The sequence below is a fragment of the Ovis canadensis genome, chromosome 19 (assembly GCF_042477335.2).
Source record: "Ovis canadensis isolate MfBH-ARS-UI-01 breed Bighorn chromosome 19, ARS-UI_OviCan_v2, whole genome shotgun sequence".
Taxonomy (NCBI): Eukaryota; Metazoa; Chordata; class Mammalia; order Artiodactyla; family Bovidae; genus Ovis; species Ovis canadensis.
This window is the reverse complement of record NC_091263.1, coordinates 53,316,290-53,340,475: the sequence shown is the minus strand read 5'-3', so window position 1 is coordinate 53,340,475 and position 24,186 is coordinate 53,316,290. Positions and strand designations below refer to the sequence as shown.

Below are 24,186 nucleotides of genomic sequence, written 5' to 3'. Positions count from 1 at the left end.
AAATAAGGTCACATTCATGGAGGGTTAATACTTTCAACGTGAGTTTTTGGGGGATACAGCTTATTCTATAACAGGAAATTATGTCACTTTGCATCCATGAGAATCAACACAGTGTCTAACAGGTAGAAGGCACTTAATAAACACTTCCTGGATGAAAGGAAAAATTAAAAGCTGACAAAGGGCCTTGAAGGAGAAACACTGGATTGGTAATTTTCCATAAAGGAGAGTGATGGGCTAACTATGCTGTCAAATGCATTAACATCTAACCCCATGTGGCTACTGAGCATTGAGATAAGACTAGTCCAACTGGAGTTGTGCTGAAATTGCAAAGTACATCCCAGATTTCAAAGTCTTAATTTAAAACCATATACAAATACCTTCTTAATAATTTTTATATTTAATATATTGATGAAAAAATAATGTTGGGCTGTATTAAATAAAATTTAAAATACTATGAAAATAAATTTTACTTGCTTATTTTTACTTTTAACATAACTATTAAAATTTTTAAATGTATATAGCCTGCATTATATCTGTATTGGACAGGATTGGAGCAGAGAGAAAGCACTGAAGTAGGGAGAGAAAGGAAAACATAGTCAGGAAATAATAAACAGTAGAAGCAATAACAATAAGAAAAATATTTGTGTGTATTGTTGTACATGCATATATATTGCCAGTGTATATATATTATGTAGTGTGTATGTGTGGGGGTGTGTGTATATATATATATATATATGCTGAGAACTGTGTATATAAAATTTTAATCTTCATGATCTAATGTGGTGGATGTTATTCTTATCTCCATTTCACAGATGAGGAAAGTGAAGGACTTGGCGATCGGGTAACTTGCACAAGAATACTATAAGTGGTGATTTAAACCCAGCCACCCTGGCCTCAGAGCCCTCTCCCTTATGGACTGCTTCCTTTTCATGAGAAAGTTCTCTATGGAGAAGACAAAAGCATTGAAAAGAGCCAAAATCTGAGTTAGGGTATGCAGAATCCCCCACTGTAAGAAAATTCAGCTACCTTCCCTGCCTAATTGGATGCCATGGAGGAGAAACCCAGTTGAGTCCCTGGTGCCCCTGCTATATCATTGCCTCCAGGGCTGGATCAATGATGAAACAGAAATCGGAGTGGCTGTGGCATCCATAGCAACCGCACAGGATAAAGGTAGGGGCAGGGTGTAGTAAGTGCTTTTCAACTTTGAGGGCCTGGGAACAGAGCAGAAAGCCAGTGCAGATAGAACAATGAGCTAACAACCTCCCTCTGCCAGGGCTCAGCCGCTGAAGAAAGCCCCGTGGGCTGTGCGGAAAGAAGCTCCAGTGCCAGCACACCTCCCTGTCACTGTGAGGCGTCTGAAGGTACTTGCAAGACCCAGCTTAGAGCTTCCCGCTTTTGTGATCCAGCATCTTACAGCTGATACTGGCTTTAATGAGAGAATCTCCAGCTCCTGCTCAAACAGAGGGGTGTGTCCAAGCAGTGGTCTGACAAATCAGGTCACTCCCTCCTCCTCTATCCCAGTAATAATGGTCCCTCCAGGAAGGGGAAAACAAAACTACATTTTTTTTCATACTTGAAGTCATTATGAGAGATGTGTTGGAATCCCCACTCATTAACTTCTTTACCCTCAGACCATGGACAGATTGTTTGCTCCAAACTACAGTTTACTTATTTGTAGAACTGGGTTTTATTTAATACCATCAAAGGGTTGTTGCTTATGATTAAAGGAGATACTGTATATGAGGCACTTGGCCCAGCAACTCAAGTATTCAGTAACTATTTGTTTTCCTCCTATGTGCCAAACCTCATATTATTCATTGTTCCTTAAACACATTCCTCAGGTCCCAGATCAGACTGCATTAGAATCTTTGGGGGGCAGCCTAGGAACTTTATTTTCAACATGCTCCCCAATAATTCTGAGAAAGACCACTAAAACTGGAAAACTCAAAGGTTCCATGCTGATTGTCAATACTGCTAGCTATTACCTTATTTCACTTCATAAAAACCCTCAAGAAGACAGACTCTCTTTCTCCACAGCCTCACTCCTTATTAGCTCTCCAATATGCCTAGACTTAATGACTGAACGATTACCTTCTGTGAAGCTTCTAGGTGGTTCTCAATCTTAGCTGCACATTAGAATCAACTGAGTGGGGACAGGGGAAGGCTTTTAAGAAATACCTATATCCAGAGAAAATCATAGTTCAAAAAGATACATGCACCTCTGTATTCACTGCAGCACTCTTTACAACAGCCAAGACATGGAAGCAACCAGAATGTCCATCAACAAATGAATGGAGAAAGGAAATGTGCCGCATATACTCAATGGACTATCTCTCAGCCAGAAAAAAGAATGAAATCATGCCATTTGCAGCGACACAGAGAGACCAGGAGAGGATCACACTAAGTCTGGTAAATCAGAGAGAGAAAGCAAATCACTGGGATCACCTATAGGTGTGATCTAAAACCTGATAAAAATGAATTAATGTATAAAACAACAACAGACTCACAGACTTAGAAAAGAGAGTCTCCAAAAGGGGAAGTCAGGGAGGGGGAAAGGATAACTTAGGAGTTTGGGATTAACATATACACACTACTATATGCAAAATAGATAATAGACTGAGTGTGTATACTCAGTCACGTTCACTCTTTGAGACCCCATGGACTGTAGCCCATGAGGGTCCTCTGTCCATGGGATATCCTAGGCAGGAATACTAGAGTGGGTTGTGATTTCCTCCTCCGGGGGATCTTCCCAACCGAAGAAATGAACCTGTGTCTCTTGCATTGGCAGGAAGATTCTTTACTACTGAGCCACCTGGAAAGTCCCTACTGTATAGCACAGGAAACTATACTCACTATTTTAAAATAAATATGAAAAATAAATAAATATTTAAAATAAATCTGAAAAAAATAGATATATATATGTATTTATAAATGAATCACTTTGCTATATATCCAAAACTAACATAACACTGTAAGTCAACTATCCTTCAGTAAGCAAAATAATAATAAAAGAAATAATTAAAAAAGAAAAACTCACTGATTCACCTTGCTGTACAGCGGAAACTAACACAATATTGTAAAGCAATTATACTCCAATTTAAATACCAATTCCTGTATTCTTCTACTCTTGAGATCAACTGAATTATTAAGACTTTCAGTGGTGGGGCCTGTGAACAGCTGTTTGTAAGACATATGGAACATAAATGCACAAATATTAAATGTATAGCTCAATGATATTTTATGTATAGATAAAAACCATTTAACCACCACATCAAGACATGGAATACTGTCATCCGCTCAGAAAGCTTCTTCATGCCTCTTCTAGTCGGTAACACACCTTACTCTTACTCTCTTTGACAGATTCCAAAAATCTGCATACAGCACGGTTTGAGAATCACTCATCTGAATTCTAGACCACTGGACTTTCCATCTATCCTTTACCATCCCTTTTGCGAGCTTGTCTTTGGGCAATTTCTTTATGAGATGATAGAGAAGAGGAAATAATAGGATGAATCTTAATTATCAGAGCAAATAAGAAACGAAATACTTTCTGTCTAGCCCAAGCATATCATTGCTGCCTACTCATGCTTATCGCTTCTTTCAACTCCTGACTTTTTTCCTCTGTGCCTATTCCTTCATGCTATCAGGACCCCCCACGAATCGCTCCTTTACTGAGGTTTGTGCTCCTACCAGGAAGCCAGGCTCTGATTTTAGCTGTAGCAGAAAAGCAAACAAAAAACAAGGGGGAGGTTTTTATTTTCTTCTGCGGCACAAACACCTTGGCACAGACTGGTAAGTTCTAGAGACCCCTTCTCACCTTATGTTTTAAAGTTCATACAATAAGATATGCAGGATTACCAAGAGAACTAATTATGCTGACATACAGATATCAAAACAATTTGAAATATCATTTTTAATAAATGTGCTTATTTAATTACTCATTAAATAACAAGGTCTAGCAACAAATCTAATACCCACGGTAATTTTGATGGAGTGATGAGTATAAACAGTATTTCAAGGCATTTGCAGCAACTATGAAGATAATATGCAAGCAGACGTTAACATCATTATAGTTGGTTGCCTACATTTATAACTGAATTACCTGCTAAGTTTCAGGTAAAGGCTAGTAAAAACAAACATGTAACTTTTTCCCCCCTATTGAGTTCATGGATCTCTTGAATGGAATTTATGGCCTCCCTTACTGAGTCTTGCTAAATCCCCCGAGTGAGCCAGTTTCAAATTCCTGTTGCCTTGTGATTTTCCAGATGAGAAGCCATACTTCAGGTGACCAGCTGGGCCAGCCTGGCCACACTACTCACAAGGGAGCTGAGACAAGGAGGGATGAAGCGACTGTCCAGGGTCATACAGCTGCTCAGAGAGACTGAATTCCAGGCCTTTCTCCATGTCAGTCCTCCTTGTTGTTCAGTCACTAAGTTGTGTCCAATACTTCACAACCCCATGGCCTGCAGCACGCCAGGCTTCCCTGTCCTCCACTATCATGTCACCCTGGGAGCTTGGAGTAACCTGATTGTTCTCTTGGTTTACACCAGCTCTGCAAAGTATTTGTTGTTCAGTTACTCAGTCATGTCTGATTCTTTGTGACCCCATGGACTGAGGCACGCCAGGCTTCCCTGTCCTTCACTGTCTCCCGGAGTTTGCTCACTCATGTCCTTTGAGTCGATGATGCCATCCAGTCATTTGCTATTTATTGACTGACTGTATTATTTATTCATAGTATTGCTTTAGAGTCTAAGAGCTATATTCTATTCATACCTATTATTTCCTTATTATAACTTAAAGTCTAAAACCAAGGGATTCAGTCTTGTGACCTCACTAACCCCATAGTGGATGCGTATTTCCAAGTGGAAAAAAAAAATCCCCCACATATTCCTGAGCTGCAGCTTTTCAATACTCCTAAAATATCTAAAAATATATAGTGACAAAATGGGAAGACATTATCATTTTATGAAACTTTAAAATGTATTTCAAACATCTTTCTATTTCAGAAGATACACTTTATTCTTTAACAAATGTAAACACTTTTGATTGTATGATTAAGTCAAAACTTTAAACGATTATTCAGTTGATGGCATTTCGGTTGTTTCTAATTTTAGCTATTGAAAACAATGTATATTCATGTATATAATTATTTCTCCCATATGTGAATGCTCTGTATGGTTTATTACTAGAAGTGGAATTATTGGATCAAATAATACTTAATGACAGATATATCTTTTTGTCCTTAGAAAGGCTGTGCCGATTTATATTCCTAAAAGCAAGATGCGAGAGTGGCAGCTCCACCACATCCTTGGTAACATTAGGCATTGCTAGTTTTCCTGTTTCACTGCTGCCAATATTTTAGATGAAAATTCAGACACTGCTATTGAATATGTGTTTCTTTGCTTATGAGCAATATTGAAACCTTTTTTATATGCTTATTGTATATTGTATGTATTCAGTGATTGTGCCCTTTGCTCATTTTACCATTTGGGTTATTACAGACATTTCTTAGATGATAAATCAAAATGGAAGACTTGTTGCTCACCTCTGAATTTCATTTTACCAATCTGCATCCTTAACTAGGTAAGAGCTGAATCATTGCTATTTATACAAAATATGAACAGTCAAAAACCCTTCTGGAATTAAAGGTAGGGTGATAAATAAAAGATACTTTACAAAATACGTAAACTATGGTTTTACAAACTTGCCTCAATTCTTTCCTTTGACTTTACTGTATATGTTTGGCCCTCTCTATCTCCCTGAGTCTATCTCCCTGACAAATGAGCAGAAATTGTGCTCTACAGCAGTTTTCTGACATGATTCCCGATTATTCACCAGCGTTTCATACCGGGAGGAGGAATTGGCCAGAAAGGTTAAGGCTCAAGGTCGTAAAGTTAATGGATGTAAATGAGCCAACATTAAGCCAGGCCACTTCTGAGAGTTCTAGAGTTACAACGTCAGGACCTCTCCTAGTGAAAGAATCCCTAATAATCCTGTAGTCTTGCATCACGGCTGAACTGTTGCACATTTTCTCTTTTAAAGTGTAGAAATAACACTGGTCACCACTGACTGAGCTTATATCAATGCCAGACACTGTGAATTTTATATGTTTTATCTTCTTTAATCCTCATTAAAACTTTACAAGGTAATGTGATGGGCATTTGCTTCCTTGTTTTTTCCCTATACACACTGACCCTCTTTGTCCTGGTAAAAGACAATCTCCTTGGAGGCAGAGGTGGGGGAAATGATCTCTTCCTCACTGTTTGGTCATGGTGGAACCTGAAAAGTAAAGAGTCTTGTCAAGGAAGGATACTGTGACCCAACCCTGACCAGTATTATTCTCCAGGGTCTTACGGTCTAATCTCTTTGCTGGAGCAGATCCTCCTCAAGGGCTGTGACCTGTGGGGACTTTTTAGTAGGTCCTACTACTTAGATCCTTTAAGTCGCCTGGCTTTCTGCCTCTTCTGAACCTAGTTTATGGCTATTTCTTTGATTCTCTGTATTCTACATTTACTTCCAATAACTTCACCTTTGGTTAAATCAAGCAGAGTGTTTGTGTATTGTCATTGTATAGATGGGGTATCTGAGGCTATTCGACTAGTAAATTAAGAAGCTGGGGACTATCAAATCCTGTTCTATACCAAAAAGCTCTTCGACACTGATATGTACTCAAGGTCACAGTTAGTTGCCACAGAGGAAAAGCAAGCAAGCAAAGAAACTCTGTAAGTTTCTGTTAACTTGTACAAAGTATAGTAGTTGAATTTAAAAATCCTACTCATAAGGAAGGGATTGCATCTGTGATTGGTTCAGTCATGTCTGACTCTTTGCGACCCCATGGACTGTAGCCTGCCTGGCTCCTCTGTCCATGGGATTCTCCAGGCAAGAATACTGGAATGGGTAGCCATTCCCTTCTCCAGGAGATCTTCCCAACCCAGGGACTCCTGCATTACCGATTCTTTATCATCTGAGCCACCAGGGAAGCCCACCTAGAGTGTTAAGCAGCTTAACATCAGGTTTAATTGCCCATTTTGCTCAGCTTTGCTACCCTATACTACTCATGAGACCGGAGGAGAGGAGGCAGGGTACAACCTTTAAAAGCATGACATAGACTTTGAGAACATGACATATTTAGAACCAACCAGGCCCAAGATGGCAAGTCTGACTTTCAGTAGACCTTACACCTCATTATATCTGAGGGTATAAATGGCAACCCACTCCAGTGTTCTTGCCTGGAAAATCCCATGGACAGAGGAGACTAGCGGGCTACAATCCATGAGGTCGCAAAGTGTTGGAACCAACTTAGTGACTGAGCACATAATAAGAATAATCTCAATAATCTAACAGCGTTCTTGCCTGGAGAATCCCAGGGACGGGGGAGCCTGGTGGGCTGCTGTCTCTGGGGTCGTGCAGAGTTGGACACGACTGAAGCGACTTAGCAGCAGCAGCAGAGGACAAGGTGGAACAGAGATGAAACAAAGATGACCATAATTCATGTGTGCCAGGTGATAAAAGTTGCATCATAGCTTCATGGGAGCTCCTTATATTATTCTTACTTTAGCACATGTCAGAGATTTTCCACAGTAAAAAATTAAACGAAAGGGGTAAAATGCATTTCTTAAGTTAGGTGTAGGTGTTTATTATTCTTTATATATTACATATAATGCTTTGCATGTATGATAGATTTGTGTCATGAATTTTTTTTTTTGGTTTATCCAATGCCTGCAATATTTATTAGGCTCTGAATGTCATTTCTATTCAGCTGTTGGGCCTTTGACAAGTTACCTTTAACTTTCTCTATATCTCAATTTTCTCACCTAAAATCAAGATAATGGTAAAACACACCTTATATCATTTTGTGTGAATATTAAATTGACAATCTCTAAAGAGATTGGAGACAATCTCTAAAGAGATAGCCTGGAGCCTGAGATATTATAAAAACTGAGTGTTAACTTGAACTATTACAATTATTAGTAATATACAAAATTTTTGAGGTTTTTATTCATTCAACATTCACTGAATGCATATTGTGTTTCTGATATTTTGGTGAGCTTTTTTTTTCCTCCTTAGAAGAGTGTAAATAAAAGGAATTTGATAAATATGGGGATTAAATATTAAATTACATTCATTTAAGTCACAAAAGACATCATACCTATGCTGCTGCTAAGTCACTTCAGTCGTGTCCGACTCTGTGCGACCCCATAGATGGCAGCCCACCAGGCTCCCCCGTCCCGGGGATTCTCCAGGCAAGAACACTGGCGTGGGTTGCTATTTCCTTCTCCAACGCACGAAAGTGAAAAGTGAAAGTGCAGTCGCTCAGTCATGTCCGACCCTCGGTGACCCCATGGACTGCAGCCTTCCAGGCACCTCCGTCCATGGGATTTTCCAGGCAAGAGTACTGGAGTGGGGTGCCACTGCCTTCTCTGCATACCTATGCTGCTGCTGCTGCTGCTGCTAAGTCACTTCAGTCGTGTCTGACTCTGTGCAAACCCACAGACTGCAGCCCACCAAAAAACAGTTTTCTTATGAAATGTTAAGAATCCATGCCTCATACTAACACATGCACATTAAATACAAATGTTACCTGAAGATAGATATGATCTTTTAAAATGAAATATTGAGACATTTGCTAAGTAACTTAAAATTCAGTGTAGCATTTAGAATACTATCAGACTATGCAAATTCACATGTATTTCTTGTTTATAAATGAGAAAACAACATAGCACAAAGCACAGAACAACACAACATTAGAATTTATACTATTGTAAATCAAATCTAAATCTGTAGGATAATTTCTGGAAAAATCCAGAGAGCTTAGGATCCAGGTCTCTGAATGACAGCTTTAAAAATGTAAGCCAGATCTTTATGCAAACTTGGAACATTCTGTATCATTTGCCTGCTACATAGTCTGACAGATCACAGCACTTTGCCATTTTCTGAAGGTGGCATTACATTAGATGTCATTATATTAGATACTGTCACCCAAACAAGAAGACTTTACTGCTATTTTCTACCATGTGTCTATCTCAAAACCAAACCTTTACCAATGACAGAACTGGGGCAGGAAGATGACAGGATCTTAATCTTTTACATCAGACTTAACGGGTTATCAGTATAATTAGCTGAAGAGTATACTGGTCATCACCTGCTTGCTTGACTAACTTCTATCATGTAGCTTGACTGGTGTTTGACTGAATTACTGGGTATTTTGGACAGAGTCAAAGCCTCACAGAGTCTGAAAATCTAGTGTTCATGGACCAAATGATCCTATTTTTCCAATCTCTTGGTGGCACAAATTTAGATTCTGGCTTATCAGGACAACTCCAAGCAGGCAAAGATAATTAAAAGACCAGGGAAGTGCACAGGGTAGGCATCCAAGCCGGCCCTTCAATCTTAGGTTGTTTCAGAATTTCTCAATGGCAGGGCAAATTCATTCTTCCATAAATGGCCACAGAAAGTCTGCACTTTGGTATCTGCCATTCATTCCCCTCTTTTTTGATATACCCATTACAATGAAGACTAGACGGACAAAACAAGCAATGAAGGGCTGTATTACTTGTCCATCACAAACCAAAATCAGAAGGGATCTGTTAGAGCTCAATATAAAATCTCACATGTTGTCAAGGTAAACATACTATTTGTTGAATGAAAGAAAAGAGAAATGTCAGATGTTCTGGTAATGATGCACATTACTTTTGTGGTGTTTGGTATTGATTACACAACTGAATACCTCAACTGTATCTCCATACATATGTGCATGCCTCCTGAACATGCCCACTTAGACACCTAAAGGAAGTATCAAAGTTAACTTGCACAGAAGAGCAACTCTGGTTTCATCTACCCCCAAACTTACTCTTTTCTCACCTCTAACAGTAACACCTACATCCATCCCATTGCTCATATTTGGAAACTCAGAGATCATCCTCTTTTCCCTCACATCCCATACTAGGTCTAGGCGTAATTCTTTCTGGCCCTGTATCTATACTTCCTGCTGAATCTAACGGCTTCTCAGTATCTCCCAACCACCCTCACTGCTCACTTCACTGTGACTCAGGGTCCCCCCTGGTCTCCCTATGTCCATGTTTGCTCATCCTCTGACTTAGTTTCCACAAAACAGCCAGAGTGTTCTCAAGGTATAAATGAAATCTTATCACAGCTCTGCTTAAAATTCACCAATGGTATCCTGTTGCAGATAAAATACAATCCAAACTCATGACCACAGACTACTAGACCCCACAAGGCCTGGGTCTTGCCCATCTCTCTGATGTCATTTCCTGCCAGCTGCCTCTGTTTTCTGCACTCCTACAACACCCTACACTCATTTTCTCATTGCCACTCCCTTCACCTGGAGACTTGTTTCTACACAGCTCATGGCTGAATCACTCTCATGATTGAATTCTTGGGCCAACTGTCACCTCTCAGAGTGACTTCTTCTCCTGGCCACTCCAGCTAACAAAACCGCTCCTCCCCTCCCTGACACTCCATCCCATAGTCTTCTTTCATCTTATTCATAACACTTACCACCATCTGCAATTATTTCACTTAATTATTTACATGTTTATTGTCCATCTTCTTTCACCGGAATGAAAGCGCCACAGAACTAAAAATACATCTGACCTGTTCACATCTGTCAGTCCCAGCTCTAGCCCAGCATCTGGCCCATTGCAGTTTCTCAACAAATGATGGCTATGCTCATGAAAAAACACATTAATGCATTTTTAAAAACCCATCCATTTAAATGTCTGATGGCCCTCTATAAACTAAGTTTTCTTTGAGGGTGCAAGGGTTACACAATCTCTACCCTTATAGCGTTTCTTAACTGTATCTTTCAACTCAAAAGGAAATGACCACAGAGCCTGCTGTTCTTCTGTGCAAGTTTGAAGGGCAACAGCCAGGCACTCTCTCTCTCCTCTACCCATGAGCTTGGCCAGGTGAAATTCCTAGAATGCTAGCTTGAGAATCCTGGATGCTTCCAAGCTGAGTAACTGTTGCTCTACTCTTCACATCTATGTAAAGATATAGATGTGAGACTGGGTGGGCTCAGCGAGTAATAATAGTTTTGGCAGGAGATCTGGCAATGCTAATCCTCTACGGCTAAGGAACTGACACAACAACCCTCCCCCTCTGGCAGACTGAGTGCAACCCACATCTCCAGAGGGAACAGCCTATTGTCAGACGCATTAGGAATTCGCTGCTCTCCGCAGGCAGTTGCACTGCTCTGATGCTATGTCATTTCCTTCCCAGAGTCTGTGGGAGGCATCCCCAAGTGTGAGAAGTACAAAGAAAGGGACACTTCAGCTATATAGAAGGTAGCTTCAGTTTACAGAGAGAGGCTCCAGGATTCTGGTTTGCAGAGAGAGGCTCGGAGTATTTGCCTTAAAATGCTGCACGTTTAGGTGATCTGTGATTTCAGACTATTGCTGGTGAGGGAAAGGAATCAGGGCCCTTCCAAAAACAAGGATTTTGGGTAAGTTCAGAGGTCATGGGAGTGTTGTCTCTGGGTTCTTATGCCAACTCCTTGAATTAAGTGCTTCTAAGGCTCATGGTGGAGATAAAAGAAGCAGATCCTAACCAGACTTAGCCTGAGGTCTACACGGCCTGGCCCCTGCCTGCCCCTCCAGCCCCACCAGCCACCACGCCTCTGCCCTTCTCTCTCCCACACACCTGCTTTCAATCCCTCGCAGTTTTAGTTCCTCTCCTGGCACAAGGCCTTTGCATATACTGTTCCCCCTGTCCTACACTTTTCTCACTCACCCTCTATTCACTTAGTGAATGTTACTTATCCTTTACATATCAAACTCAAAGATCAGTTACGACTAGCTACCCCAACCTCCTAATCTACATCAGATACCCCTACAGAGACCGGTTTCTTTTATTTTTGTTGTTGTTGTCGCTCTCGTTCAGTCATGTTTAACTCTGCAACCCCATGCACAGTAGCACACCAGGCTTCTCTCTCCTCCATCATCTCCCAGAGTTTGCGCAAATCCATGTCCATTGAGTCAGTGGTGCTATTTAACCATCTCATCTTCTATCGTCCCCTTCTCCTTTTGCCTTCAATCTTTCCCAGCATGGAGTTTTTATCTCAATTTAATACTACAAACTCATTGACGAGATCTTGAATCTTGGTTTCCCCCAAAGGTCTGTACAGTACACGGATACAAGGATTTTGTGTGTTTATCATTATATACCAGGTGCCTAGCACAGTGCCCGCCTTCAGCAAGTATTCTGTTAAGTATAATTGGGTAAACTGTAAATAAGGGCGATACTTTCGTGGAAAATACACATCCTGAAAAATACAGCCATTGCCAAAAGAAAAAAAGTTCATCCCACCATTATGCTAAAGGTCTAAGTTGGTTATTTGTCCTTTGAGCAAAATCTATCCACCCCCTACCTAAGCTAACATGGCAGGAGCAAATCTGCTATCACTTGAGGGTCTGGGTGGGGTTATGTGACTAGTTTTGGCCAGTGAGTTGTGAGCCCATGTGCTGTGAGTCCTTTCTAGGTTAGAGCAAGAGCCATCAGATTTTTCTGGATCAAAGAGTAGTCATCATGATCAGAGCTCCCTTGCCTGCCGATAAGTGTATACGTAACATAAAAAACAAAAAAAACAAGCCCTCATCTTTGAAGCCACCGAGATTTGGGGGCTATTTGTTCCTGCAGCCCAACGTAGCTTATCCTGACTGACGTATGAGTTGAATCCAAACTTCCTTGCCTAAAAAAGTAACATGAGGAATAATGACAGTAAAAACGATAAGCATTTCCTAAAAAGTTACCATGTCAGGATTGGTTTTATACATTTAGAGGAAGAATCTCAAATCAGTCTCACAAAAAAATGGTATAAAGGCAGTAATTTTTTTTTTATTCTCAGTTTAAGATGCAGAAATTAAACTCAGAGAGGTCAAGGATATTGTGCGGGCTCAGTGTCCTTGTGAGAGGTGGAGCCTGACTCCAAAACCCATGAGTGAGAGGCCTGCCCAGCTTAGGCAGAACCAACCGTGAATGGATTATCCAGCACACATTCTCACCTCAGCACTAACGACATCTGGGGCTGTTGTAATGCTCTGTGGTAGGGGCTGTCATGGGGATGTTTAGCACCATCACGACCTTTAACCTCTACCCGAGTCCTGTATCACCCCTCCCCTAGCTGAACCCCAAATACCTCCAAATACTGAAAAATCTATGGCAGGGGGAAGAGATGTTCAAACTGTCCCCAGCTGAGAACCACTCGGCGAGCAGCTAATTTCATTCAGTGCTGAGAACCTTAACATGATTAAGCTCAGGGATGATGCTGGCAAGACAGAGAAGGCTGGGGCCTTCAGGGAGCTTCCAGTTTTGAGAAAAGAGCTAGATGTTAACCACACAGTCTGTGAACAATTCCTTGGAGAAAGGGCTACCAAACAACGTTCAAAGCCTTCAACTGGGATGAAAAATGTTCTTCGAATCTGACTGCAAAGAGGCCATTCAGAGTGACAGATTTTTATCACGAAGAGATATTAGAGGTCTCCAATGAATGCCTGTAGATTCTGCTGAACCCAACTGTGACCAGGCTCTTAATCACCTTAAACTCTAAGGTTTCTCTGGCTCAAGGACCCTGCTACCAACCTTAAGACTGGCAGACAGGTGGAGAAAAAGGGACCCAGCGTATACAGACCCTCTTCAGCAGCACAGGGTGAGGGGCTCACCGCCGTCATCTGAATATACATGAGCTCGTCTCTGCTAGGCCTTTATCTGTCAAGTGGCTGCCAGAAGGGTTCAGTGGGTCTGGGGATAATGTACTTGTATGTTTATCAGGCCAAACAGAAAAAGCATTCACTGAGACTGAGGGATAGGGAAAATATATTCCTCTAAAAATAAACTTGATTTTAATTTCAAACTGGGTCAGTTTGGCTTGGGAATTATTGGGGAGTGCAGCTGAGCTGCTCTGGAGATGAAGAGGAACCCTTGCTAATTTAATTTGCATATGCTGCTTAAAATGCAAGAAGCCTGCTGCTGGACTGGCAGCACCCTTTCCGGCCTCTGCAAGCTCTGTCTGAGAGGCACAGCAGGCACTGCTGTTTCAGAGAAGGGTGGGGGTCACTGAGGTGCCACAGGCAGCCTTCTTCCCAGGGCCATGCATCCAGGGCATGGAAGAGGAGGGCGACCAGGTAGAGGGGATTACAGGTCAGGCGGCCTCACTTGGGTCCTGCTGTGTCCAGGGGAACCCTGCCTGCGGTTTTCTGGTGCCAGGGGAGCCTGCGGTTTTCTGGTTCACTGCTTCCCTGCATGCACTTCACCTTGATGTGTGTGTGCTCAGGGTATGGCCAGGAGCTCCAGTGGAACAGGGGTGCCAGAGAAGGGCCTCTCCATAGGACTTCACATCAGTTCTTCCTCCCCCAGCTCCACTCACAGGCAAGGAGAAACCACAGACTCTTCGGAGACTCTTTTACTCTCTGCCTCCTTGATTTCTTCCCCATCCACTTGTCTACGGCTTATATCATTTGCTCTGAAATGTGCCTCTTCCTTTCCCCAAGAACTCATCAGCTCTCACCTGGGCACCACTGTCAAACTGTCTAACTTTGTAGTTCCTGGATTTGGGAACTTCATGGACTAGGAATCATAATTTAAAAACAGACAAAGGCACAGATATACATTCTGTCTTGTCAAGTAAGGACATTAAAAAAAAAATCCCTACCATCTACTACAGTACTATGAATGTTATTTCACAAACAAAAGGCATTTTGACATCAAAAAGGTAGAAAAATTAGTAGTCTCTGAATAGCAAGGGATTCTCAAGAAAGTACAGGGCTTCCCAGGTGTCTCAGTGATAAAGAATCCATCTGCCAAGGCAGCAGATGTGGGCTCCGTCCCTGGGTTTGGAAGATCCCCTGGAGAAGGAAACGGCATTCTTATCTGGGAAATAACATGCACAGAGAAGCCTGGTAGGCTACAGTCCATAGGGTTGCAAAATTGGACACGACTGAGCACGCACACAAGAAAGTACAAATAGAACAGTGGAATTCTCACCTACATGGTCACATACGCAACAAAACACACAGTCTTTAGTTTCCTTATTTCTCGATGGATCAGTGAAAATTCTGGCAATAACTGTCACCAATTCAAAGCCCCACCTGTGGGCAACAGCATCCTAATTTATTTCCCTGACTGATTTCTGTCATGAATCCTCTCCAGGAGACCTCCAAAGAGACACCTTCCTAAAAGGCAAATGTCATCATACATCCCCATAGCTGAACACCTGCAACAACCCCTCAACTATCTTCAGGGGCACACAGGGTAAGGGGAATATAGAGAAGTTCAATCACTCCTGACACACAGCAAGCTCCTGACTGGGCCCCAGGATACATGACCATTGCCACTGCAATGAGACAGTAAACTGCCTGTACACATGCACCCTACATGGCTGACCGCCTGTCCTCTAGGCCAGCTGGAAGGCTTCATTTGTCTGCCTTTCCTCCCTTCTCATGCACTGCCAACATCTGAATTCCTCATCCTGTCCTCAACACCCCAACTGTACTTCTCCATCTTGCTTCCTTTATTCCAAATTTAAATTCTAACAGAACTGTCCTCGATGATGGAAACATTCCATATTTGCACTTAGATGAAGAGTTGACTCATTTGCAAAGACCCTGATGCTGGGAAAGATTGAGGGCAGGAAAAGAAGGGGACGACAGAGGATAAGATGGTTGCATGGCATCACTGACTCGATGGACATGGGTTTGGGTGGACTCCGGGAGTTGGTGATGGATGGGAGGCCTGGCGTGCTGTGGTTCACGGGGTCACAGAGTCAGACACAACTGAGTGACTAACCTGAACTGATAGCTGAGAGCCCCACGTGACTAGTGAGCACTTGAAATAGGGTATCATGACCAAGGAACTAAATTTTTATTTTTAGTAAATTCTGATTAACTTAATCCAAAATCACTGCAGATGGTGATTGCAGTCATGAAATTAAAAGATGCTTACTCCTTGGAAGGAAAGTTATGAGCAACCTACATAGCATATTCAAAAGCAGAGACATTACTTTGCCAACAATGGTCTGTCTAGTCAAGGCTATGATTTTTCCAATGGTCATGTATGGATGTGAGAGTTGGACTGTGAAGAAAGCTGAGTGCCGAAGAATTGATGCTTTGGAACTGTGGTGTTGGAGAAGACTCTTGAGAGTCCCTTGGACTTGCAAGGAGATCCAACCAGTCCATCCTAAAGGAGATCAGTCCTGGGTATTCATTGGAAGGACTGATGCTGAAGCTGAGATTCCAATACTTTGGCCACCTCATACAAAGAGTTGACTCATTGGAAAAGACCCTGATGCTGGGAGGGATTGGGGGCAGGAGGAGAAGGGAATGACAGAGGATGAGATGGCTGGGTGGTATCACCGACTCGATGGACATGAGTCTGAGTGATCTCCAGGAGTTGGTGATGGACAGGGAGGCCTGGCGTGCTGCAATTCATGGGGTCGCAAAGAGTCAGACACGACTGAAAGACTGGACTGAACTGAACTAACTTAAAATTAAATTAGCAACCTGAGACTAGTGGCTAGTGCCTTGGACAATGCAGGTCTAGACCCTGCTCAGAGATAACAATAACCTGGAACCCAGGTAAATTCTCCCATAAATGTTCAAAGGGAAAGCATAGTGTAGCAGAGCCAGATCCACTGGGTTTGAACCTGAACTCTAGCTACAGGGCCTTGGGCAAGTTTCAACAATTCTGTCTCTCCGTTTCCTCAACTGTGAAACAGGGATGAAAACAGTACCTACCTCCTTGGGCTGGGCAATGATTAAATGAGTTAGTATATGCAAAATGCTTCCACACCACCTGACATATAGAAAGCAGTGGAATGTTCGTCAATATTGTTAGTCAGTTTACATTGCATGTAAGGCCTTGGGATCAAGTCTGGACTAGTTGCTAAAGATGAGACACTAGTCCCTGCTCCTAAACTGATGCTCAGGAGGTGTCATGCTCCATACACAGACTGCTGGAATCTCAGTCGCAGCAGCAGAGCATGCCTAGCATGAGAATTTATCACCATTCTCCATATGAAAGAGAAGTTAGCATCTCTCAGGAAGGATGATACTCTCAGGAAGGATGATGCTCCAACAAAGGGCTCAGAAGGACTGGAGTGGGAGAGAAACAGGCTGAGGGAGAAGCCGTGTGGGTATTTTAAAGCTCCATCCTTAGATAATTGAAGGATGCAGCTGGACTGTAGCTGTCTGTAGCTACTGCTGGTGACTCAGGCCTGGCATAGATCCACCCTGGTAGGGGGACAGTGAAGGAAATGGCCACCTCAGGTTCACAGAGGAGCTTTTGAAATCATTCAACTGGAAGAGTAATTACACCAATTTCCTTCATAGTGCTTCACAGCATAAGTAATGCATTTATACCTCTTTCTGCAAACTGAAGCTCTTGATTTTCCTGTTTTCAAATTTGAAATAAAACTCTGGTTCTAGAGGAAATGAAAGAGTCATGCCCCTCAGCCTCAACAAAAACAATCCTTAGGTTCCCAGTAGATTGGACCTTAGCTACAAATACCAAAGGGAGAGAGTATTTGCCTACTGCTAGCAGGATTATTGACCTGGCCTTCACAAGAAGAGACACAGAATTATCTTATGGCATGAGATACACTCTATTAGGAAGGGTAATTTTCTCTATTCTTAATTACAGGGACCCAAGATTGTTCAGTTTCTAGTCATACTGGGGATGTATAATATCTTCAAGTGACCCATTAACTGTATTGATCAATGGCTAGGGAGAAATAAAACAGAATTCTGGTAAAAGAAAGTAAAAACAACATTCAGCTCAAAGTAATTAACCCTTCTGCTCCCTTTATATTTTTGCCACCAACCAAATCACCCTCAAAAATTCTCTCTTTTTTTTTAAATAATATCACAGTAAGATCAGAAGATCCATCCACCAGACAGTTAAGTTCCTGCTCTATTTTTGGTTTTATCTGGTATGGGCAGGGATGTGGGAGAGTTACTCAAAATTTATCCACATTTTAACAAGCAACTCTTTTTTTAAAAGTCATTGCTTTAAGATGACATAGATAAGGGCTATTTGTGGGTGAAAATGTGAAGCACCCGGATTCTCTCACATTCCTGGTAGCAGCTTCCTGGTAAACTACCCTGGAAAACGGTCTGACAATACCTACTGAGGAAGAACATCTGAATATCTATCCAGTTGGCCCTCTGTATCCATGGTTCTGCATCTGTGGATTCAATCATCCAGAAACAGAACCTGCAGGACCTTGGGCCAACCATGAAACTGGCGCATCCAGGGATTTTGGCATCTGCAGGGGATCCTGGAACTAGTACCCCACAGATATTGAAGGATGAGTATGTCTATACGCCTCCTGATTCAGAATTCTATTATTCCAAAGTATGTATCAAAAAATGGATTCTAACATCCACCAAATACCATGATGAAGAGTATTCAGAACAGTTTTCTCCACAGTGGCACCAAACTAGAACAAAGTCAAATATTCATCAACAGTTCATCAAACCTTGGTGTATTCACAAGCAGAATGAATGAGAATGAACTACTCTTAGTTACCTGCAGCAATAAAAAATACATCTCATAGATATAAAGTTGAGGAAAAGAAGGCAGACACAAGAGGAGACATACAGATAGATAGATTCAGACCTAAAATTTTCATTTACAGAAAGTTTGGAACAGGCAAAACTTATCACCAAGAACAGTTTCAGAGAGTGGGCAATCTGGAGAGAAATGCTGATGTGAAGAGCTCAATATCTAGTTTTTCTCTGATTTCACAGCTGTCTTCATAGCAACAGTCACAGACTTTAAATGGGTAACCTCTTCAACAAAACAGCCCTGGATGCTCCAGTCCTTTTCAACAGCTGCCTGGAAGAGTGGCCAGTGAATGCCGTTTACGTGGCATCTGCAGAGATGCAGGCTTCCTACACGCTTTCCCACTAAGGAAAGGTTCTATAAGTGATAACACTAACACACCTTTGAGTGAGCACACCACGGAGACCTTTATACCCATTACCTTGAGAGACAAGACCAACGTTTACTTAGAAGCAGACATTGTTATCTCAGTCCAGGAAGCCTGTGATTCAACTGGTGGACACTGGATAAAGAAAATGGACATCGCAATAAAGCTTCTCCCCAAATATTTAGTTTACTTGTACCTGGAGCAAAACTAAAATGAGAACATTCTGATCGCTGGTCTTCTTTTTCTGTAGTTCAGGAGCAGGGGCTGCTTTTCAGAAATGGCATAAGCTCAATTTTGGTTCAATTTGTGCTTGTGTGGCTCTCATCAATTTATAAATGGCCACTGAAACACAATGTTTTTTGATTATGTATATAATCCTACAAGGTCAGGAGGGCACATCTGGTAATGGTAATACTGGAAATTTCTTCCTCCCCAAAACTCATATACTCTATAAGCTCTTGGTGATAAATGATATACATTGTATACCAAAGATTCAGAAATATCTATGTAGTACCATAATCGATTAATCTATTAAAGCTTATTTAAAGCAAAAACATGGTAATATTAAGAGTACCTATCTGCATATGACAATGCATATTTATAACCACCTCAAGCATACATGTTAGTCATTGTTATCTGTACTAGCTTTTCAAATTAATCCTCTGGCCTTAGCACCTAGGATCTAGAAACACTAGGTGGATTCCAGCTGGGTTGGTTACAGATTCCTCAAGTATCCACACTGCTGAAACCACTTGGTGTAGTTTTCAGCACTGAAGCTGATGTGGGGCTCAGTACCGTTTCTGAGTAACTGGAATCATTCTATTTGTTTCTCTGAGCATGATCACCTCATGATGGGGCGACTGGATGGCTCTCTTCCAAATGTTCAAGATCGGTGGGATTCCTTAAGAAAAATGCTCAGGGAATGTAGGGATGGAACATACTCGCCATCACATGTCCATTATGCTTCCAGTTTAAACCACAAAGGTGCTGAGCAGGTTACTGGAGAGACAACTTGCTCATTCAACCCAAAAAGGAGAGAAAGCCATTTGCACAACAGTCAAACTGACCTGTAAAGTGGGGCTTAAGTGCTCAGTCTTTAACGTCAGAGAGATCTGGGATTAAATCTCATTCCTGCCACTTACTAGCTGTGTGACTCGAGGCAAGTTACTTAAGCATTCTGTGTCTCAGAAATGAAAAGGACTTCACTCATTGGGTTTTTATGTGAGAATTAGACTGTCTGACACATAAGAAGCACAATTCAAATTATTATTATTGCATCACAGTTATTCTTGCTGTTGTTGTCTCTAGAAATACCAGGTAACCTTGTATATTCGGCCTTCAACACTTTCTCATTCTATATTAACAGGAGAGAAAGACCTCCTTTGCATCTCAAATTGTTGTTAATGCTACTTGCTAAACATTTCTATTATTAGTTCTCCTCTTTACTAGGCTCATGGTAAGGCTACACTTCCTGGTCTTCTCGTGGTTTGTGAATCTGGGCATAATACAAGGGTTGTGAGAGCAAATGGTGTGAAACTTCTGAGATGAAGCATTTAATGGCTGGTTTGAGACTCACCGGAGCATTCTGTCCTGGCACCCATGACATGGGAAATGTGGGCCATTCCATTAGTCTGAAGCTCTGAGTGACCATGCAGTCCAGACTCCCTGTCACCCGACAATGGCCATACAGCATGAACAAGAAATAGGCTGTTTCAGCCACTGAGATGCTGGGGTGATTTGTTACTACAACCTATTAAGTCAAGCCTGACCATATCACATCACTATTGACAGTCCAGTGATTTTCAGCTGTTGGTAATTTTGCCCTCCCCTGTGGGACATTTGGAAATGTCTGGGGACATGCTGTTTGTCACAAATGGAGGAGTGTGTCAACTACTGGCATCTTGAAAGCAGTGGCCAGGGATGCTGGTAAACGTACTGCAATGCACAGGGCAACCTCCACAGGGATGAATTATCCAGCTGAAAATGCCAATAATACTCTAGCCCAACACTGAACTGCCCTCACCCTCTTTAATCTGCTCCCCACACTCAGCCCACTACCATCAGCGAACAGACCCATAAAGCCTGTGCCTGCCACAGGGACCGTGTTCATTTCTTACCACACATGGTTACCTGGGACAGTGAGTCACATTATGACCAACAGTCTGCCTCTAAAATTCTGCCAACCATCCTTGCAAAGGGTACCCTGGAGATTGAGCCGGGTTTGTAGCCCAGACATTACAGGAGAAAAATAGTCACCTTTCTCAAGAGAAGTTCTGCTGTTCCATCACAAGCTGCGAAGGTTGCCTCCGAGTTAGACGCTGGCCTAGTCGTTTTCTACATGACAGAAAAATCTATATTCTGGCTCATTAAACATTTCAGCGTAAAGGTCTGAAAGGAAGGGGAATTTGGCACAGGTCTGAGATGTCCATTTGGGTCCAGGCTCCCAACAGTCTGATATCTGGGCTGGGATACTAATAGGCTTCCTTCAAAGAGATGATCATATGTGAGAAGTTTAAAAAGACATAGGCAAGCAGACAGTATCACCAGGACAAGAACCTAGACCTCCCAATGACTCCCAAATCTTCAGTCTCTTCTAATATGTGCTGGGAAGGAGAGTGGGTGGTGATGATGGAATTAGCTTGGGCTTGAAAGTCTGGTTGCCTTGAATTTTTAAACTTATTTCCACTTGTCTCCTGTGTAAAAGTTGTGGTGAGAATTGGGAAGAACATATGTAAAATTTTTAGTACAATGTCTGGCATGTCGTTATGACTCAATGAATAACAGGGGTTTTTACAGCATGGGCAGTGCAGGCCTTACTGCTGGGGAAGGGGGCAGAGCTGAGAGGGGTAGCACAGGCGTGCAAGGCTGTCGGCTACTTTAAAAGCATGAGCTTGGTGAAGAAGGCAGGGAAGGGAGCTGACAAAAACCCAACACAAACGTCACTATCATTTGTGTGCATGCCCCAATATTTTCTTACCTCTCAAATGGTGTAGGCCAAATTTGCAATGGCAATTTATTAATAACTTACACCCCAGAGAGAGTTGGCTTTGTTAGAACGCATACTCTCAAATCTCAGCAGAGTCCCCATCCCCAGGACAGCTCTAAGTACCTGAAAACTAGCTGAAGGATGACGACTCCAACTGGTGTTACTTTTACAAAGCAAATAAGCTGTAAAAAAGGATTTAAAAATACAATTTTTTTTTTCCCAACACATAGTTACTGAGGCCTAATATGTGTGAGGTGCTGGTTAGTGAGGAGAGATCAAACAGGCTGGGCTCCTGCCCTCACGAAGCTCACTTTCTTGTGGAGGAGGCTGGCAGTAAGCAAAATATAGGAATGGCAATTTGTGCCAAAAAGGAAAAGAAAAATGGGTGCTGGATTAAAAGAATGGCTCAAGGGTCACATTTTCATATTCAGTGAAGGCCCCTTGGAGGTTGCAGCACTTAAGCTAAAATAGGAACTATCAGTAGGACGTGAGGAAGTTCATTCTAGGAAAAAGAATAATTAGGAAAAGCAAACAGCAAGGGTATGCTTCACAGATACTGTCTCTTTCTGAACTTCCTCGCAGTCTTTTGAAGGAGGCACGTGCAGTAGGACCCTTCTGACATGGCCCCAGTGATCCTCACCTCAATATTCACAACCTCATGTCATCTCTTCCCCTCAGGGGACCACTGCACCAAGTAGCTTGGTTCTAACAAATAAACACAGCAAAAACTAGAGCATGTCAGTTCGGTGATTAGCTTATAAAAATGATAGCAAACTCGGTCTTCCTAGCAAACTCTCTCTTGCTGGTGCAAGCTGCCATGCTGCAAAGTCCCACTCCCATGTCGGAAAGGTAGGATCCAACAGTCCCCAAGGACCTAAATCCTCCCAACAAAACAGACTGAGTATGGAAGCAGAGTCAGCCCTAGTTGGGGGGATTGTAGCTGCAGACAGTACCTTGACTGTAGCCTGTGAGGAACCCTGGGAAAGAAGACCTAGCTAAGCGATGCTTAATTCCTGACCCTCCAGGGCTATGAGATAATAAATGTGTGTTGTTTCAAGTCCAAGTAACTTGCGGGGTAATGGGTTACAAACCAATATATAATAGAGCACTCCTTCATTCTTTCATTCACGTACTGACTCAGTTATTCAAAAGACCTTTTTTCCTGATATCCCGCAGGCCAGGCAGTGGCCTACGTGTTAAGGAAACAATGATACACTTCCTGGACCCCAGACGCTCACAGTCCAGCGGGAGAGGAGGTGCACGGTACTAAATTACAGTGTCACCGTGCTCTCTGCTGCTCCGTGGTTGCCATGTCTTGTGCTGGGAACAAACAGAAGCGAAACAACTCTTCCTAGCAGAGCTAGGGAAGGCAGGAAGCAAGGAAAACTGAAGCTGAGAGAAAGTAAGAAGTTACCCAAGGTCACATAGCTCTTCTGATTCATTCCACTCTGCTCAAACACATGTGTTTATATCCAGTGTGAGAGGCCTACAAGTGACCTACAATTCTCAGACTGCTTCTTTTATGCTTCTTGATCATCTAAAAGCTACTACATGTTGAAAGGGATTCTTTGTTGCACATGTAAGATAAAGTAGTGGGTTAATCAGATTTCTGTAACAAAGACTGAAGTTACATTTCCAATTAAATTTCATAAAACAGAAATCAGACCACTCTAATCTAACTCATTACTCTGAATGCATTTGTGCACGATGGGGGCTCACACATCTCTACACAAACAAAGATGCTGGTGCTGGACAGAAAATGATTGAAATCGTGCTTCATGATGGAATCTAATTAGCAAAACAGATTAGTTACACAGGGATGTAACAAAGGCAATGATACCAGAAGAGCATTCATGAATGCTTCAGAATTTGAAGAAACTTGCCTGAGAGCAGAGCCTAAGGTTTTTATTTTTGGTTTGATAATTTGCTAAGCCTGTAAACCTAAAAGGAGCCTAATTAAAGTTAATGAGAAATAATATCTAGCTTGAAAGTTTTATTTTATATTTCTGCACAGAGCTCTTATGCTTTTTCTTCCTGTGGTTATGTTCCATATTAGTTTCAAAATTAAAATTTTAAAAGCCCTTATTTATACTTTTTGTTTTCTTTTTGTCTTTCCTGCTCACTTCCCTCTTATTTTACAAGGTAAAACATTTATTTTGAAGCATATTTTATGAGGTATGTATACAGTAAAGGGTAAATTCCAAGGGCATAACTTGGTTAATTTTCTTTGATGTATACCATGAAAACACGATCCTAC

The 24,186-nt window shown here is 41.9% G+C and overlaps 1 protein-coding gene across 2 annotated transcripts in view; it reads right to left on the bottom strand.

Annotated features, from left to right (window-relative positions):
• Positions 1–24,186, bottom strand: part of CADPS (calcium dependent secretion activator) — a 477,637-nt gene that overhangs the window by 305,041 nt on the left and 148,410 nt on the right. The window lies entirely within an intron of this gene.